Consider the following 15,010-nt stretch of genomic DNA (forward strand, 5'->3'; position numbering starts at 1 on the left):
TTGTTGATTTTCCTTTATATCTCACCACAAGTCTAAAATAGGTAATGCATCTATAATAAATATTCAAACAAGTTAGTTTACATGTCAGTAATTTAAATCTACCTTTGTTATAGGTTTATCAGCTGGGAACTGTATTTCTTCATCTTCTACTGAGATTTCTGGATGTTCAGCAATTTTTAAAAGCTTGTCTTTTATATAAGAATTTTGGAAAATAACAATATCTCAAGAGAAATTACTATTTAAAGACTTGGTTTTTATCTATTGGGATTGTTTAATAGAAATACTTCCATTAAACATAGCTCCCAAAATGAAGGCGGCATTTCCTCAAAAAATGTGGAGAAGTTACTTCCTTCTGAGTCTTCCTTTGAACTTCACTTGTTGACTAATTTTCAGGTCTAATATTTCTGCCTTGCCTTCAACATTTTGGAAATATAACTTATTCTTGACAAGTTTTAAGATGTTTGTTTTCCTTCTCTTTACTTTTCAACAACCTCTATATGAATTTTGTGTGCTGCTTGTATACTATATAAAATTTCTATTTCTTGGACAGAAGTAGGTTTTATTTCTTCAGGATCCAAGAGCTGTTTTTCTAGAGAATGTCCACTTGACTAAAGTTCTGATCACAGCTTGAATAATAAGGACTTGAATAGCTGACAAGTATGGAAATACCTTGTCTTCAAACTCCATCAAAGTATGGGCCTGAATTTCTTCCTGAAATGCTGAGGATTTGACAACTTGGGCTTGCTTTCCATGATTATCAAGAAAAATAAAGGGGAGGACCCTACTTAAATGTCAACCACGAAGTGTAACCACCACACCAGCAGGGTAAAACAAAATTTAACAATTATAATCCTCAATATCAAAATATTTAAAGTATTACTGTCAAGTATAAACTATGAAAATACAACAATGTAGAGCAGTATGAACAATTAATGATGTACACAAGTACCATTATTGCATTGAATTCTGCAATACACAATTACTTCATTGAACAGCAAGTAAGTAATCAAAAAACACATTCAAAGGTAAGTAATCAATCCATGAAAGTATAAAGTCTCAAATTTATCCACTTGAAGTCTCTCCATCTTCTATTTGCAGGTGGAGCCAGTGAAGTCAGGGAGCACCAGCAACCTGCCCCGCCCTACATACAGTGCCAGCTTGGAACCGCTGTTTCATCTAGTCGACCTCTTCAGGGGCAAAATGCTACCACCACACTAAGAAAATACGATAAATTTATACAGAATACTATGCAAAAACAATAAAAGTTCATTCTTAAAGTATTCAAACATTCTCTTACCAGTACAAAAGTTAACAATGAATAAAGCGCGCTCCGTAGCACCGTCAATCACACAGTCAAAGCAGTCATGTCCGGCGTCCTTATGCTTACCAAGGCAAGGGAAGGCAAAACGTTATATGCAGCCTCATTAAAGCAATTTGAACAATTTAAAGTAACCTTACAATCATAAAGCCAATAGAGTAATTGTACAACTATTGCTTATAAAAAACATAAAAAGTCCAATTCACTGTTGAGACCATGAGGTTTTGAGCCCCTCCCTCCCCAACTGGTCCAGGAGGAGAAAGGAAATGTAAGGAAGTCAATAGATGGTCCAGTTTTTGACTGTGTCAGTGATCATATTTCCTCTAGAGGAGAAATGTGTGGAGGAGGGGAGAAGAAGGTGAAAGTTTATTCCCAAATGCAGCAAGTGAAGGGCACAGGAGGGAAAATAATGCCAGACAGGGACCCAACAGAGGAGAACATCTCAGTAGGGGCGTGGTGGAACCATCTTGCTGGACACATCTGGATAGGTTCGCGGTGGCTCCGGATGGTCAATGGACCTGTACAAGCTGGGATCCTGCCCCACGCCAAGAAAACCTAAATTGAAGGCGTAATCTCCCCCGCGCTCCCGGTACATCTGGTAGGCGAAGAAGCAGGACAGAGGTTTCAGGAGGAGGCTGAAGATCACCATGCTGCTGCTTAAGCGCAAGGTGTCCGTGAGGGTTCTCACAGTTGGGTAATATAGGCTAATGTGCACTATATCTGTAAGGATGGTCAGGAGTAGACCAGTAAGGAACATGAGGATGGCATCGACAGAATCTCTCTGGGCCATGGCCCAGACCCTCACAGCCAGAATGGTGAAATTCCCCTACACATAGGATGGTGGTAACCATGGTACCATGCAGCCCCACGTTGTAAGCAGCCAATGTGCCAGGACAATGGCCTTGAGGTTCACCGCCGGCACCTCCATGCCTCCCGGCCCGCGCAAGCTGCTCCGCCTCTCACGGTCAATCCGACTGGCTCCAGCTGTGCGCAGCTCCTTCCCGTCCAGCCCCGTCCAGCCCTGCCCAGCCCCGTGACCTAGGGTATGTTAATTTTTAGCTGGTGGGGTTGACAAGAGTCAAAATCCAAATAGGAATTACGATCCAGTGACTTCTTGTAAGGCTTTAATCCCTAGTGTGCTGTCTGCTCATTTGTATACAGTCAGGTCCAGGAAATTTATGCTCTCACAGCTAAACTACCAAGTAAATTGAATGTTTTCATCAATGGAATTAAACCAATTCCCACGGAGAGTGACATCTTCTACATTAGAAATAACCAAGAACAGGTCATCAATAAATCTACGATAGATTTTGATATTTTGAAAAAAAGGATTTGCACAGTCATTGAAAATAATGGTCTCCTCTAGGTTTGCCATATAGAGGTTTGCTATGCTCGGTGCCATCGCACACCCCATTGCCACCCTTTTCTGTTGCAAAAAAAATTGGTCAGAAAACCAAAAGAAATTTTTCTCTACTACTAAATCAAAAAGCTGCAATAAAAATTCAGTCGGAGGATGACAGCTCGAGCGGGATCTCAAAGTGGACTCAGCCACACTACGTGCGCCTTCATGGGGGATTGCAGTATAAAGAGAAGCCGCATCCATGGTTAATAATAAAAACTGTTCATCAATATAGAGTCCCTCAATATGTTGAATAAAGTCCCCTGAATCTTTAATATTCATGACTGCTGGTTGCAAGAATAGATCAATATATCTGGCCAATGGCTCAAGCACAGAGTTGCTGCCCAACACAATGGGATGACCGAGGGTGGGGGGAACGTTCTTATGGATCTTAGATAGGGTATAAAATGTAGGTATCCATGGAGATGGATTAATAAGTGCTCTATTCCATGATTATTAAGGCATAGGCTTCCAGGTCTAACAAGGCATCCAATTTCTATTTTACACATGTTCATTTTGTTGAGAAGGCTGTTATCTTCTCTAATTGCTGTATTGAGTCATTGGAAGGCAATGATGAAAGAAGAAATATTGTGGCCAGAGTCTTGAACCTTGGACTGGAGGAGACATGGGTTCAAATCCCCACTTGGGCCATGAAAGTCATTCTGTGATCTTGGGCCAATTGTCTTCAATCATCCCGAGACTGGAAGAGAAAAGCAAGGCACAATAGTATTATTTATTGATGTATACCACCTTGAGCTCCTTGGAGGAAGGATGTGATAAAAACGTGAGGACCAATGAAATAAAAGGGCTGTTTTTAAATATGATAACACTGATTATATAACTTCATGTTGCAGAACCAAATAACTAATTAACGGATCATTGGAATGAAATACCAGGAACACAAAAGCCATATAATACCTTGATTCTTGCATGCTTTGTTGTGTTACTTTGGTTGGTCTCAACAAATGTTCCTGGATTTTACTGTGTACAAGTACAACTAGCTTTTAAAACCAATACAATGATTACTGTGCTTTTATTCACCATCTGCACAATACTTCTCAAAATATAAAAGCACACTGAAGTTCACTAGAATGAAAAGTCACAGATTGTTTTCAAGGTACAACTCTCTTGAATTTATCTCAGTCCCATGGGAAGCCATGACCTAATTAGCAGGGGTCATTGTCTAGTTTTATGAAGTTCAACTTTTTTGTTTCTCAAGCAATTCTTTGACTAATGTTGATCAAATCTGAGCAAAGCTTCTCTGACAGAGCTCTATAAATATAATCTGCACGTCTAATTCGATTTAAATTGCAGGGATGGCTGACTCAGCTACAGAAGCAAGCAACCCAGCACAGATGGCAAAATTGCTGCTAATGAAATGCCACCGCTATGCTGCCAGACAAACGCCATGACCACCTGGCAGTAGAGTTTTATAGGCAGGAACCAGACGGACAGGCAGGAGTCCACATGGCTGTGTCCTGGTAGCTTGAGAGTCTGGGTGGTTTGTTGGGGTCCAAAGCAGCTAAGCCACTGAAGGGGGATATAAATTTTGTATTCAGTTGGATGAAAGCAGGGATTAATGTCTGAGGAAGCCACTGCATTATTATTATTATTATTTTTTAAAAAAATGAATTGGATCCAATCATTTCCTTCCTCTTCATGATGGATCTTCTCCCACGAGACCAAATTTCCTTGCACTGATGCCCGGTAGAAGGGAATCACTGATCCAACTAAAGCAGGATATCCAGTGATATAGCTATGTTTATTGTTTGTTTAATTATATATTTATTTAAAACATTATAACATGCCTTACCTCCTCAGACTTAAGGCAACTAACAATGCAACACCAGCTTGCAAGGACACAAAACATAACAGTTCAATTAACAAGATTTTTAATAAGGAACAATTTTCTTTAAAAAATTAGAGAATTAAAAGTACAAGATAGAGTTAAAAAGAGTGCTCTGTGCTGTAAGGCCCCTTGAGGATCCAGTTTCATTAAAGGCAGGTTAAAAATAAACACAATAAACTCAAAAGGATGGGAGTTAATCCAGGACTAAAGAAGATGACGGTGACAGGAAAGGTCATTTTGCTGGCCGTAGATCACTAATACCATATTTTATTTATTTATTTGTAGCCTGCCATTCTCACTTTGATCTAAGGCAGATTAATAGTGCAGGTGAAATACTATATAATCAACAGCTAGGATATTCACTGAGCAAAGTACAAAGTATTCCTCCACTTGAAGCCCAGTTGAGTGACCTTAGGTCAGTCACAGCTTCTTGGAGTTCTCTCAGTCCCACCTACCTCACAGGGTGATTGTTGTGGGGATAATAATAACACTTTGTAAACAGCTCTGAGCAGGCATTAAGTTGCCCTGAAAGGCGGTATATAAATCAAGGAGGAGGAGGATGAACAACAGGATATTCAGCAAAAGAGATACCATAAGGTATGGTAACAGAAAATTTGAAAACAAGCATAAAATTGAGCATAGAGATGAAATCTTTCTGAAATTTACATGGCATGTTAAGCAACATGGACACTTTCTAGTGGTGCATATCTGCATCAGCAAACAGTACCCAATAGCATAGCATATAGTCCCTGTCCCTACTAAAGCATGTCTCTAAGTTATTCCTTATGACACTGCCCTATAATCTGGGTAGAAAGCCCTCCTGAATAACTCAGTTTTACATAGTTTGCAGAAAGCCGGGCTTGATATGACTCACAAGTTTTACATAATGCTGAAAGCCAGCCAAAGCCCTAACAGTATGGTCCATGTGGAAGTGGTGGTGGTAAGCCTGTATTAATTACAGGCTTACCTGAGAGTCTGAATGGAGTTCTAAAGTGCTGATTTATTCCTACATACCAAAAAAATGCCCTTCATGTTGAAAACTACCATAGAAAGGATTCTGGCCTAGCTTTCTCCTGCATACTGGTCTGGTTTGTGCAGTTAGTTTTTCCACTGGTGTTACTGGAACTGGTCTCCTTGTGAGTAGGGGGAATTAGTGGCAAGGAGAAGGCTATGCAAGAGGAGTAACAAGCGAGATCCTCTGCCAGTTTTTATAGGGTCCCCTCCCCAAGGAAACTGCCAAGACAGGTGTTCTTCGAAAACAAAGAATAGTTTTTATTTAAAGGGGAAAACACACACACAGACAAGAGGCAAATGAACGGTTTACACAAACACACCAGAGTCCTAGGAAATTAACCAAAGGTTGGAACAGAGTGAGAGATACAGGAGGTAGTTACCATTAGAGGAGGAGTCTGTGGAGGAAGAGGGCTTTGAATGTCCTGCGTCTTCGACCAGGGAGTATGGCTCAGAAAGATATCTGAGGAAGCAGTGCTAAGATTCAAAGATGGCTGCTTAATTAGATTGGGGCAAAGCCCAGATATTTATAGGGCAAATTAGGCCCTGGGGCTGGAGAGTGACTTCAGCTGTTAAGACAAAGACCTTAATTGTTGTCTCCTGGGATGGACAAATGGCTTGAGTACCTTGAATGGTGCTGCCAGGGTATGACAAAAGATTTAGATTGGATGCTCTTGGTGACTTACAAAGAAATGGCAGTTAATTAAATGTTCCTGGAGCTGGCTGATTAATTTAGAGTTTTGATTAAATGTTCCCAGGAAGAGTTTTAAACTTATCAGAGCAGATTGATGTCCCTGAATTGCAGGACAAAATTTAATCAATGGGAAGATGGGAGATTGAATATCCCGTGCAGTGACTCACAAGTGCCTCTATTGTCAAAGATAGCACGTCTGCAGCATGGGGAGCCAGAAGCCAATCATGCCCAGTCACTCCACATGTACTCGCAGTCCATTCATGTCTCATTGTCCTGGGTAGGATCCACCAACACTTTGCTCAGCCAGGCAGTTTGCTAATGCAATATGAAGCACATTAGAGTCAGTAGCCTATGATTTTTATATCATAAGCAGCTGTTAAAATGGTGAAGGTCAGGCTCACTGCTCACACAGGGGTGGGGTATAGGGGAGCAGATATAGAATGAGCACCTTGATAGGATGTACAATAAACAAATCAATAGAATTGTTTGAGTTTTATTCCTTAGTTTATTGCTGGCCCAAATCCCAATGTATTTTGTTTTCAAGGCCTTTTGAAAAGCAGAGCAGATACTAAAGATTAATGAATAACTTCCTATATTAGTCCTGAGCAGAAGAGAGAGATCTGTGATCATTTGTTTCCTGTACAAGTTACTGCTGAAAATCCATTTTATTTTGGTCTGTATTAGCGATGTGTCCTCAAATGTAGTTAAGCTCCTTTAAAATGATTCTTAATGAAGACCTTCTCATCATTTGAAACTCTACCAGATTTTATGAAATTGGTTTGGGAGGCAAATGTACTGATGAAACCAAACCAGGCTTTATTTGTGAGCTTCACAGAGTAAATTTATTTAATGCTTGCTAAAGCAAGATCCATAGGTGCCCAAATATTATTCAGGTCAGAGGGCGGGGAGAGGGGGAGAGACACAGCCAGTACCTCTGTTGAACTCTTAGAGTTAGGGGCCTTATACTTGGTATTTGGCTCAAGTGTACCCTTTCTAATTAGTCTGAGCTGTTTTAGCATCCCCAGTGTTCTTGCAAAGCTGCGAGGCATTAATCATCAAGCCAGATGATCTGTTCTTTTTAAAGAGACACCATTAATTGCAACAGATCCCCAGAGGAAGACAGAGAAAGATGACCTAACTTGTTCCGAAATGCTGGTGTAGCCAAAATTATACTGTTGTATTCTCCAAGTGGTAGGGAAATTGAGGACTTCCTGTATAGGATGTTTCTTTGAAGGAGGATGCACGACAGGTTCATGGAATTTTTTTCTTTGTTTATAATATACCCACTGAAAAAGGTATCAAGCAGGCAGAAGCATCTGTCCAGTACCTCATAAAGCATTTTTCTTTTAGTTTCTAGTGAAATGCCTTCTCCCCTACAGATCACATCTATATTACCGTAGTTGGGTCTGCAGTCTACCTATGTACAGGTCTTAAATGCAAATAACATCTCTGGCCCCCTGGCTGATCAGACCCTAGAGTAGAGTTGTGGGTCTGTGAGTTTGAATCCAGCAGTGAACAGACAGAAAGCCCAGGCAAGGATCCTTTAAAATAAAATAAAGATGCATTGAAATTACTTAGGCATCCTTGGCTAGCCCCCCCCCCGCTCTCTCTCACACACACACACTCACTCACTCAAGCTAAAATTCAGGTTGGCCACATCTAGTTGTTGTGCAATTAGTTGTGGAAGAAAGCTGCAATGAAGAAGAAGGGTGCACAGACTTCTCAAGGAGGAGAGCTCCATTGATGATGGAAAGAAGAACTCCGCCAGTTCTATCTTTGCCCCTCCCCCCACCTTTGTAGGGTTGATGATGTCATGGTGTCTCTGGACTTGCTCTGCTGTTTCTTGACTCCTGTAGTCCTTCCTCCATAGTCCCAAAATGTGGCTATGCCCAGATCTTGCTTGGTACCTTGCTGACATATTCGTTGCCTGCACTGGCTCATTGGCTCTGTCTGTCTCTGCTTTTCACAGTCACTTCCCTGTCTTGCAACACCAGTTGGGGAGAGGTGAAGGAAGAGGCTGACTGCATGGAAATGTTCAAGTGCAAATCATATATACAAGGATAGCACAGAACAGTCCATTTTAGGAACCAGAAATGTGTGTATTAATCTTTGTCCTAGATACTTCTTCTGCTTTTTGCATTCACATTTCTCACAGATGCTCTTTATTTCTAAACATTTCATCCAGGAAAGCTTGAAATTGTCCAGCCACCAACCATTGAATTACCTTGCTCAAGAATGGAACATTTGCTACTGATCGATAGTTATTGAGATTTATAGTACCCAGCCAGGCACAGCAATTGTTGCAACTGGGTTTTTGTGGTCAGTCTGAGAAGAAGTCTGAGAAGTCAGTCATAATCTGCATTGGATTGAAGGGCCAACATGGTGTAGTGGTTACAGTGTCAGACTAGGATCTGGGAGAACCAGGTTTGAATCCTCCCTCCACCATGGAAGCTTGCTGAGTGACCTTGGGCCAGTCATGCAATCACAGCCGAACCTACCTCACAGGGTTGTTGTGAGGATAAACTGGAGGAGAGGAAAACAACGTAAGCCACTTTGGGTAGGTTATCAAACAAGTTAAAAATTAAATAAAAAATAAGACTGGGGCACCATAAGCATGGGTAGGTGTCAAAGCAGGAGATTTTATTCATTGCATGGAAGTCTAGGCACATGTGAAGGGTCCCATCCAGCCTGGGCATGAACTGAATGGGCCCAGCAAACGTAAACTGGGTTGGGTTGGAAGTGACATGGTGCTGGCAGAGTAGCAGCCTTCCTCTCACCTTCCTAAATAATACAGAGGGTAGAAGGAGGCAGGAGGGGCTCACCAGGACTCAAAGGGAATCCAGGCAGTGGGTCAGCAGCAGTGGGACAGTCTGGGGCTGAAAGGCAGGAACTGGGAAGCATCAGCTAGTGGCACCTCCAGGGGAGGAAGGGAAGACCCATCAAGGACGTGATAGGGCCAAGCTGCAGGTGCCAGCAAAGCAAAGAAAAAGAGACACTGAATGTTTCCTGTAATGCTATTCCCCTTTCTCACATACTCTAATCAATGTCAGTAGCTTTAAATAAGCTTACTTGGCATGTGGTGACTGGGGAACCTCTCCTGCAGGAAAAGCCTGACCGGAAGGGCAAGGAAAGCAACCCAATGCAGCTTTGCATCTTGACTCACATCTGCACATAGGGACGTTGTTCACAATGTGACATTACATATAGTTTCAAAACAGCTAGGCCTGATCTTGTAGAAGGGGAAGAGGGGAAAGTTTGGACTCCGGCCAGCTTTCCCACTGACACAAAGGGAGGAGGGGGTCCCCGTTGGTCACCAAACAGGCTGAGTTGGAGGTGATAGTACCTAAATGGACAACAGCCATGAGGAACAGGGGCTGGAGCAAGAAAGTGAATTAAGTGCGATTGAGTGAAAAAAAAACCCGTCCCCCGTCAAAACCAAAACAAAATCATCAGATGGTTCTAGGAGGGCCACACAAGGGAACGCAGGACAACTCTCAGTTGATGTTTACAGATTTAAGAATACTTCTAAATCATTTTGAACACACCTGTGCCCCTTGTAGGATCCTCATTTAATGGCGCTGAATAAGAATGTGAAAAAGCATCTGTTGGGTCTGAAAGTCGGAGCAGGATTTCAACATGGTTATTACAGCACAGGGTGTGTAAGTCAAACACCTGTGTCACACACTGTATTATACAAGCTCGGGCAATCACTCACTACCACTCAGAAATGTATTTTTGGGCTGTCCTGAGGTAGTTTAAGACTTTGTTTTGCCTTCTGTGTTGGCATGGATTTCAAAGCCCTTTTAGACATATTTAAAAGTGGATCTGTGCACTGGGAACTTTCCTATAAAGTAGAGAGGAAGTGATAACAATAACTGAACTCTTCTAAAGAAGTTACAAGGCACCACCTGCTCAGTGCATTCGCATCATTCACTTGTCCATTTGTTTTGCTGTTTTAAAACTATGATCATAAGAAGATTCTCTCACAGAAAAAAGCAAGGAAGTTCTGTTTTAAAAAACCAGACTAGATAAAATCCTAACGTTGACAGGGTATTGTGTAGGAGTCGGTATGTCCAGCCTTCCTTTAAGCCTGTTGGGAGACACAAAAACAAAACCTAGTAAAAGTGTATATTCATTATGTTGTCTTTTTAATGACTTTCTATGCATTTTTACACAATTGATCCTTTATGCAACACTTTTATGCAGTTGGCACAAAATATTTCCATGGTTCTTTTGGGGGGTTTGCCCAAGCACAATGTTGTGCAATTGCACTCTACTGTCTTGGTCCTTCCATGTACCCTGTTGTCACCTATGTGCTATGTCAGACTGCGTTGTGGCTAATGAATCACTCCAGACACTTGTTTGGGTTAGAAATGGCCACAATGTTATTGATTACAGCTGGATGGAGCACTGGCCTGGCATCTGGACATGGATCCCCGTTGGCATTGGAGGCCTGGCTGCCGACTGATACATCACCTGCCAGCCTCCCGCTGGCACCTCAGCACACATTGTTCCGGCGCCAGCCCTGCCTGATCCGTCGGGGTGAGCAGTCCCGAAGGCCCACTCACCCTGTTGGGATCCAGCCCAATGCCTCAAAAACCACCAACTCATAAAGTTGTGACAGTGCCCCTCCCAATAGTCCTTAATCAGCAGAGGGTGGGAGGGTGACTAGCTGCTCCTGCGGATGCTCGGGTGTAGTGGCGCTGACCACACGGCTGGACCAGCGCAGGATGGACGCTCCTCCTCCTTCAAGTAATCCCGCCTCCACTGCGTCCTGCACCCGGTGCCAACCCAGCTTGCCGGTAAGTCGTCAGCTTCCTTTTCTTTTCATTCCTGATTGTACTGATTGACTATTCCCAATTTGCCTCTCTGCTGCCCTGATCCAACAAAGTCTTACTGATATGTGGGCCAGGTTATAGAAGTCTGACTGTGGTATAAAAATATGTGGCTCGCTGTATTCTGCACTATAGCAACTTGGGACAGAGAGCCATTTATAGCAGCTGGGCAAAACTTGCCACCCAGGTGTGAGCTCGTCTATTTGCTTAGCATCACTCCCTGACTACTCACCTGTAAAATGAGCTGAAACCTGATCCAGTTGGATTCACTTACTCCTTGACTCTTTGTTTTAAGATGTTTTATATCTGTGGGCTGTCTTGAAAGTTCTTTTTGGAACAGAAAGGTGGAGTATAAATAAATACATTATACAAAATTGAATAGAGAGAAAGGTTTAACACCCCCTCCCTTGTTCCCATCCTACTTGGGCTGCCCCCATAGCTGCTTATAGAAGAAAAAAGCATGGAAGATCCCAGTTATGTTTCTCCCATATATGTTCTAGCCGAAGCATTGCTGACTGTCTCCGAGTCCTGACCTATGCAAAGCCTGAACAAATCAAGTTTCATTCTAACAGTCTTCTTACTAGATCCATGTCTGTTAAGAGTATTGTATTTACCCTTCTTTACCCTTCTGCTAGGGCAAAGTAATAGGCTGCCCCTGACGTCAGTAGGACGTTCATTGAATCATGATTGCAACGTGTACCCATAACTTTGAGGGACTATTTCTGCTCAATGATTAGGCTGCTGGGGGAAAGAAAGAAGTCTCTTCCCCCTTATTTTCCCTCTGCTTGCAGAATTCTAGAAGGATCAGGGGTACAGCAGCAGGCATCAGAAAACAATCAATAACAAATTTAAGAGTATTATAGATTTCTTTTCAGCCTTTTTTTAAAGACAAAGAGATGAAACTCATCAGGTTTCTTTTGTCAGTAATGACTCTATATAAAGCAAAAAAGTTATATTGACAGATACTGTGTAGAGTCAAGTTACACATTTTAAAACGTGGTTTGGGTATTTTATATAAGGAAGAGAAAGTGGCAAGAGATTTGCCTACCAGTGTTTTTTATCACCCAGTACACAGCTAACGTTAGGGTTGCCCAGCCCCCTCAATCACCCAGCAGGGGATTTCGGCCTGGCTCTTACCTCTGAGAAGGGGGGAGCACGCGCGCGCCCGCCCGCCCGCCCGCAAGCATGATGATGTCACTTCCTGAAAGTGACATCACACTGTCCTGGGAGTGCGCCCATGCTCCACAGGGGCTTGGGTTGGGGGCTGCTGTGGAGCGCAGGAATGCTCCTGCCCTCCACAGCAGCCCAAAACATGCCCGTGGATTGGGCCTGTTTTGAGGCACTGTGGAGCACAGGAGCGCTCCTGCACTCCGCAGCACCTGAAATGGGCCTGTTTTGGCATGGATTGGGCCCATTTGGGCCGCTGCGGAGCACAGGAGCGCTCCTACGCTTCGCAGTGGCCCCAATCCAGGCCCAAATGGGCCCAATCCTGGTGGCTGCTGTGCACAGGAGCACGCAGCACCGCAGGGGAGCGTGCACAGAATGTGTGTGCCCCCCTCCTGGCCAGGTAAGTGGGGGTGGGGGGTGGGGGGTGGGGGATTCCCCACCCCTGGCAGGGGTCTGGCATCCCTAGCTAACATCATACCAGTTCCTGCTGCTTTGTTTAGCAGTCTTTAACAAGGCTACAATGAAAGGATTTATTACTGTTCATGTGTCTAAAAATCTGCTCAACACCTCTCGGCTCAGATGCATAATTAGAATATGCTATAAAACAGACAATGTGAAGAAATAAAGGGTAAAAATCAGGGTGACTCAGTGCTTAGACACATTAATATTTAAGCCATGCAATGATCCATTGACAATGATGGGGGGGGGGAGTAGGGGTAGAGGGAGGTTTCCAAGAACTCCCAAATGTGTTGAGCTAGTGCAGTTTTTCTTCATAATAAACTGTAATGTTTATACATAAACATAAATAAGCATATTCAAAAGTAGAGTTTGCTAAACTCCTAACATCTCTCAAAGTGTTTCTTAGAATATCTTGAATGTTGGAATAGAGGTGACTCGGCATGCCTAGACACTGGGGGGAGGAGTGTTATTTCCCCCTTTCCCCCAGAACCAGACTATGTATATGTGTGATACTTCTCATTGTCTGAGCTAGAAGCTTTAACTCTCCCTTCCCTTTCTGTGCCTTTGTTCTCTCTCTCTCTCTCTCTCTCTCTCTTTTCATGGTCTTGCAAGAAGCAAGACACTTCTGCAGAAGTCTCCTGTGCAAACATGCCAGAGACATATCTGTGCTCTCTCCTGTGCAACTGTATTAGCTGGCCACTTATAATAGGGAATAGCATTATTTAGGTTTGGTGTCCATGTTTTTTTCTGCTACTACAAGAACGCAAGTGAATGTGAAGCAAGCTTCAAAAAAAAGTTTTATTTGTTGCAATATACTGGCATGCATAGTGTCTCACCACACATGATTCCATGCTTTCCTAACTGTGCAACTTTGCTGCATTAATATCTGATGAAGAGAGCTCTGACTCTTGAAAGCTCATACTCTTGAAATCTAGTTTCAAGAGTCTTTAAGGTGCTGTCCTGACTTGGATAGCCCAGGAGAGCCTGCTCTCATCAGATTTCAGAAGCTAAGTAGGGGCGGCCTTGCTTAGTAATTGGATGGAAGACTTCCCACAAAGACCAGGGTTGCAGAGGCAGGCAATGGCAAACCACCTCTGTTAGTCTCTTGCCTTGAAAACCCCACCAGGGGTCACTGTAAGTTAAGATTTTATGTGTGAACGTTTTTAAAAACAATTATTTATGGTTTTAATTGTATACATTAATTTTAATGTGTTTTTAAAATGTTGTAATCCACCCTAAGACCTTCATGGGGAGGGCAGAATAGAAATCCAAATAAAATAAATAAAACTATGACTTGAGGGCATGATTTCATTTTTTTTAAGGTGCTACTGAACCCGAATCTTGTTCTTCTACTACAGACCAACATGGTTACCCACCTGAAATTAACTAAGAAATGTTGCCAGTATTGAGGGCCTCTCCTAATGAAGGGAGAGGCCATAGCTTAATGAGTCGGACGAGGCATTACAAGGCAGAAGGACCTAGCAACTCCAGCTAAGGATCTCAATAGTGATGGGGCTAAGACCCTTCTGTGCCTGGGGTCCTGGAGAGCTATTGCCAGTTAAAACAGACAAGGCTGACCTAGATGGACCAATAGCCTGACTTAATATAATGCAGCATTTATTTTCAGTGATGATGGACTGCATTATTTCCTTCTTGGCTGCTATTAGAAATAGAACGCTCGACTAGAGCGAAACATAGCTTGATCCAATAGGGCTAGGACTGCCAACACTGGGTTGGGAAATTTCTGGGGATTTGGGGGTGGACTTGGGTAGGGTAGCATTTGGGATGGGGAGGAACCTCAGCATGGCATGATGCCATAGTCCACCCTTCAAAGCTGCTGATTTCTCCATGGAAACTGATCTCTATAGACTGGAGACCAGTTGTAATTCTAGGGTATCTCCAAGTCCCACCTGCCATTTACAACCCTAAATAGGGCAATTCTCGTAATGGTCTCCTGTGGCATATTAAGACTTCTTGTGTGTCATTTAAAAGCTATAAATAGCTACTAGCATTTTAAGTACTGATATAATACAAAGAGGAGATAAATTAGGCAACAGCAGCCATGGAATTAAAGGGCAGTCAGCTTTAGGCAAAAAGGAAACTCAGCTCAAAATACTATGTAATTCGTTTTTAAAGCTCCAACTGGCATTAATAAACCATTTGCCGTGTTTGGGGTCAATACTTTCTCTTCCTGTTTCCAAATATCTTTCCTCTCTTATTTACTTCCCTTCTTTGCCAAACAGGAAAGCAAGGATGCCTTAAGGGTTCCAGAGCTGTA

The 15,010-nt window shown here is 42.8% G+C and overlaps 1 pseudogene; it reads right to left on the reverse strand.

Moving 5' to 3' along the window:
• Nucleotides 1-1,760: 1,760 nt before the first annotated feature.
• LOC129334115 (type-1 angiotensin II receptor-associated protein-like) lies at nucleotides 1,761-2,246 on the reverse strand (annotated as a pseudogene).
• Between the last annotated feature and the right edge of the window lie 12,764 nt (nucleotides 2,247-15,010).

This window comes from Eublepharis macularius, chromosome 7 (assembly GCF_028583425.1).
Source record: "Eublepharis macularius isolate TG4126 chromosome 7, MPM_Emac_v1.0, whole genome shotgun sequence".
Classification (NCBI taxonomy): Eukaryota; Metazoa; Chordata; class Lepidosauria; order Squamata; family Eublepharidae; genus Eublepharis; species Eublepharis macularius.